Raw genomic sequence first — 6,003 nt, 5'->3', positions numbered from 1 at the left:
CATAAAGGGTGATTCAAGTCTGAATTTCAGCTATAGTACCAGTTCAAAACCAGATCCCAGACCAAGAATTGTGGAAGCAAACTCTAGAAGAGGATTTGGGATCAGACTCACTGATTATGGCTCCTGTCCTTTTATAGAGGAGCTGTTACCTAGTGATTGTGGAAAGTTCTTTTTTTACTTCACAGGGTGAAATTAGTGACACTACTTTTATAGGACTGGCTTTTACAGCATGGATTTAGCAGCCTCCGCACAGCCCAGGAACACTGGTCTGCTTACCCTCAGCTCGGGAACAGGCACCCAGGAAAAGGAGATGGTCCCGTAGAAAGATTTGCCCAGCCATTCACACCCAGCCTGCAGGGCACTCAGGGAGGGAACTGGGAACAAAACCTGTATGAAAACTTCCATAGGAGCTTCTTACAATTTGTCTAAAATGCAATTTTCTGCCCATTCATGGCTCATCCAGAGGTACGGTGAGCAGCTTGTGGCGGCTTTTCTAACCGACAACTTGATCCAGTGTTTCACTGGGCTTCAGGTCAATACCAGCAGTGGGGTTTAAAAAAACTGGGATAACTAAGAATTAGTTCTTGCAAACAAACCCACCTGAACCCGATCAGATAGAGGAGCACCCAACAAGGGAGAGAGGCTGCAAGTAGGAAGCACATAGGCTGTCCTAGGTCAGGAGATGGAATGATGGTTGGGGATGTCCACTCTATGCTTATCTGTTATCTTAAGTCAATACTACAGTTTTTCAGAGCACACATTAATTGCTTCATAGGTAAACTCATCCTGTGCAGAAGGCCATGGAACTCAAAACAGAAAATGACCCTGCCCTGCCTCATTATTAGGACTTCTATTCGATCCTAGAATAAACACATTCCTCTAATACAAACACAGGGACCTCTTACACAAAAATAAACCATTACAAGTTGATATATCTCCTGGCTTTCTTCCCTGGGAGTGCAACAGTTTCCAGAACCTCTGAGCATCCTAAGGCAACACAGCTTGAACCTCTCAGCATCCCAAGGCAACGTGGCTTGAAGGGGAGCAAAGACCTGGGAGTCCTGAGGTCACGTTCTGGTTTAAGAAGCCTGCACGCCAGCCACAACTCATAGCCGTGCTGAAACGTTCTTGGGTTTTTCACAGGGCTTGTACCTCTGCTGGGAATCCACAGGCATTAGTTGAAATGTGGCAAGCCAGCCAGTTTTCCAAGTTTTATCTTCCACAAGCTTAGGCTCAGCTTGTCCAAAGTTCAGGTCATCCTTCAGGTGCGAAATTGGGAAACCGTACTGGCCCTGCGAACCCAAAAAGTGGCTGGGTTGCCTTTTTTTTTTTTTAATTTATCTGACTGTAAGTGTCAGTAAGCTGTGACAGACTAAACTTTCCATGGACTAGATGAAGTTAAGCCTTTTCAGTTCCCTCCTCCCCTTGGAATTAGCACATGGATGGTAAGAAATCCAAGGCATGAAATCAACATAAAATGCACCTAATATTCTTACCTTAAATATTCATATGCCAGGCATCGCACTCATAATTTCCAACTCTATTTTAAGCTTCTGAATGGCCTAAAAAAATAGAGATTTAGGACTGACAAGATCTATAAAGAAGCCTTCGTCCATGAACATTACTGCTTTAAAAAAACATATACAAATCTGGTTTACTTACTCTGCAATGGCCCAATTCCAGATGTCTCAGGAAACTTTCACCACACACCTGGTATGTGGCATCAACGTGATAAGAAAGATGTTCATGGTGCTCACACACACGGTTTTTACCCAGGCAGTGCAAGAAGGTACGTTGTCACATAGTTCCCTTCTGGCAACAGGTTTTTTTAATTTGGTTCAGAAAAGTCAAAGACAAATTCAGCCTCTGGAGAAACTCAATTTGTAGTTCGGCATTTGTGCTGAGGGCTGATCATACTATCATATATTTCATCGGGCAGCTTGGAAAATCTGTCTGAATTCCTCAGATATAATATAGAAACATTTCCACAGTGTGTTCTCCTTATACGATCCCTCCCTCCCGGCTGCCTGCAGTTTCTATGTAATAAAGATATAGGTGAAGTTGCTAGCCTCCGGTAAGGCAAATATTTCATTCAAGTGAAATGATTATGTTCCAATTTTTCACCTTCTGTCAATGTTTTTTCTAGCCTCGGTGAGAGAACGGACTCCCTGGCGAACAGGCATTAGATTCAAAGTCTTCTTCAGCTGCTGAACAAGTCCTGGATTACAGCTTTTCTGTGCACCAAAACGCCTTTCCTAGCACCCCAGGGAGACAAACTGCCCATCAGCCTGCTGCAGAATTAGACAGCACCGGTACCCAGATGCCTGGTGAGAAGCCTACTTGTGTTGCAGAAACACTTGCAGGAGCTCCCAATCACTTCTGTTGCATTTCTCGACCAGAATTAGCCAGTCGGTTTGAAGGAAAGTGGGGGATTTTAGCCTGGGGTTAATTCTGAGAGATCAACAAAGCTAAGGGTACCCAGTACTCCAGATGCTAACAGGAGTGACAGCATTCTCCTACAGCTGCACACGGTGCTGATCCTGAGACAAAGATGCTACTCTCAGGCTGCACCTACACTTGGGGACGCCACCCAAGCCAGCAAGCTGTCTGATAAATAGATCATAGAAGCACAGAAACATTTCGTTTGGAAAAGACCTTTAAGATCATCAAGTCCAACCCTTCACCCAGCAGTGCCAAGCCCATCACTAAGGCATGTCACCAAGCACTGCATCTACATGCTTTTTAAACACCTCCAGGGATGATGACCCCGCCACCCCTCTGGACAGCCTGTCCCAATGCCTGACCACCCTTTCAGGGAAGAATATTTTCCTAATATCCAACCTAAACCTCCCCTGTGTAACTTGAGGCCATTTCCTAACCCCAGTGGAGGTTGCTTGGTTGCTCCACTGGTGTGAATGGTGACTGTTTGCCTAAATACCCTGAGGTTTTGTAACAGAGCTCTTCCACCCACTGCTAACAACTGGTTGTAGCACAGGCTACTCAAGTCAAGCCAAAGCAGCCAAGGGAAGCTCAGCAGAAATTTAAGACTCAAGAAACAGTCAATGTTTCTTGAGTCTTAAGAAAAAGGTCAACGAGGAGGATCCTCACATGGAAGCACCACCTGTGCCTGAAGCACAATTAGCCAACTATTGGCCAGGTGCTGAATTTGTATATGACAATGAGGAGATTAATCACGGTAATTGCTTGTGATTGCACAGATCCCAGTTGAAACGGGTGTGGCTGGCTTACTTGTCTGATCCATTTAACTTTCCATTATCATGGCCTCAGATCTGCACCCAGTTTTATTAAGCAGTGACCTGTTTTAGATGAAACATAGGAGCCATACTGCACTCTCTCATCTGTGATTTGCCCCTTGTTTTCATCGTGATCAGCACAAAGCTAAAGCCTACACGTGTGGGTCTAATCACAGAGTGCCTGACAGCCGTTGGGTCCAGCCCAGATCAACCCACTCCACTGGGAGCCTTCCTGGGTTTCGTGTCAGCCCTTGTCTGTGCCAATCCATGGCTCTTCCACCAGAAGTGCTACGGCAGCTTCTGAAATTGTTTCGGGTCCCTTCTGTCCTAAACAATATCCCAGATCAGGAAAGCACCTCTGGTGAAGAGATCTGGGAGTGATTTTGGAAGTCATTGCTCATGGAGATGTAAAGTCTCAGCAGAGACCAGAAGAACATGCTTAGCAGAGTAATTAGACTGACAATATTACCATTAGAATTCATCCAGAAAAACAAAATTTAAAAAAATGATAATCCTTGCCAGAAACCGGGTTTCTGAACCTGCAAAGCTGCTGTTGGTTTCTCAGCTGGAGCCAGTTCCTCCTTCTGCCTGGTCCTAGAAGCACTTCCAGATAAATATTACATAAATAAAAAGTTAAAATTATATAAAATAAAAGATGTTTGAATCTGAGGTTGAAACTATCGCCCTTTGCAAGCCAACAGACCTTGAGGCTGTACTCATGCCCCTGAACGGACCTAAGCAGCAAACACTGTTCTTCACCGTCACCCAGGGCGGGGTGGAAATACAGTGCGAACACAAATGAAAGTGCTGCTGCCAATGCCAATTCCCATCCCTTCCTCATGCTCATCTCCTGATCATGCTGAAGCTCACAAAGCACTAAAATTAAACCTCAGATTTAGTAAAGGTATGTAACCAAAATGCAATCCAACATCACTAGAGGGCAAGGCATCACCAAAACAACTTTAACACTACAGTGCTCGTCGCAGCATTCCAGCTTCATGACTCCTTTCACATTTCTGCAAAAAAACAACAATTTGCCTATTAACAAAATGTCTGGGCTTGAACGTTGCAGCATGAGATTCTGCCTCTCACCTTGGGCAAGTCAGGAACTAGATCATCTTTAGGGTCCCTTCCAACCCAAACCACTCTAGGGCTCTAGGAACATTTCTGTCTGCATAACTGAAAATCCACAAACAAAAAGCAATGATGTGTTGCCTCCATCTGCTCTGTGATGTGCAAACAAATCACACACAAAACGACAGATCGAGATTCAGCAGCAGTTTCCTTTCTGCAATGTCTCTGTAACAGTCTCTGAACAGAAAGGGACAATTTTCAAAGTCTCTCTGGAAATATTTTGTAAATGTGCCCACATTTCAGAAAGGCTCTCACAGATGCGTTGTTAAGACAGAGACAAGTCAGGCTGTGGTAGTGGTCGTGCTGCAGCAAGGAGGTTTAAGGTGTTTGTGTATTTTGAATGTGTAAAGTTAGGCTTTGCATAACGAAGAGAAGCTAGTGACACTGCTGTGACAACAGCAAAATTACTTCTGGGTTTTCAAAACTCAGTTGGATAAGGCACTGACCAGCCTGACCTAACTCAAATGTACCCCAGCTACAAGCAGGGAGTAGGGCTAAATCACCTCCAGAGTTTTCTTCCCTCTGTGCAAACATCCTGTGATATGGGCATTGCACATGAAATGAAAGCACCGTCTGCTGCAAAGGAGTTCGGTTTTATCCCATCACTCAGCCACAGACCCAGCAGCACCAGCCCAAGCCAAAACAATGGGACGAGTATGAATCCCAGGGAAACTCCCAAGTCTTCACAAAGCCACTGAAGATTTTAAACAGGTTCTCGTAATGTCTGATGTGTCTAAATTCGTTCACACCAGCAGTCCCTTTGCAAAGCAGGAGTGAAGTATTACTAAATGCATGGCTATGCAATGATCTACGCAGGAGAACAGGGGAGTGGGAAGACGACCAAAACAGGGGGTTAAACATGAGGTCTTTTCTCAGGCACGTGCACATCCTTTCAGTGCTAGATGAACAAGATTTGGTCCTCATGTCCCACCCCGTTCCTGGACCTAGTGTAGAAGTGGAAGAGTCTTTAGGCTTAGTGAAAGCCAGAACTCTCAAGGATTTTTGGGTGGTCCCAGCACTTCATCTACCCAAAAGCACTCTTGTCATCCACTCATGGGACCATGAAACACTGCTGCAACCCCCCCGAAACATTATTTGTCAAGTTCACTGACTGTCCTCAGTTTGACTGGAAGTTAGATTAGTGTTTCATTCCTTATCAGGTTTGCCAGCTGGCGTTCAGCATGTGGCCTGCCAAAGGGGAAGGTCATCAAAATCAACGGACAAGCCACCTCTTCCAGCCTCAGCTGCAATTCTGATACAGAAAGAGCAAGGGTGTCCTTCAACTGTGATTAACATACATGTCCATTGGCATAAGGCATCTTAAAGTGACTCTAAGGTGATTAACAGGGCAGAATTAGCACAATGAGCCAGAGTAATTAAGGGCAAAGAGCCGTCCTTGAGCCAATACCACATCTACATCTGCCAGATGAAAACCTGCAGTCCCAGAACTCAAGTGGAAGCGTAAATAGGAAACACTAACAAAGCCTCTGGAATTGTACCTCAAGTTATAAAGCTCGTCAGGTTCTGTCTGCCCACGTGAATGCCCCTGACAGCTCTTTAAGTAGCACAGAACGAGTGCTGGAGTTGTCACTGCAAAGCTTTCTAGGGACCGTCT

The sequence above is a fragment of the Falco cherrug genome, chromosome 10, assembly GCF_023634085.1.
Source record: "Falco cherrug isolate bFalChe1 chromosome 10, bFalChe1.pri, whole genome shotgun sequence".
Taxonomy (NCBI): Eukaryota; Metazoa; Chordata; class Aves; order Falconiformes; family Falconidae; genus Falco; species Falco cherrug.
The sequence above is the reverse complement of the archived record's forward strand: the minus strand, read 5'-3'. Positions refer to the sequence as shown.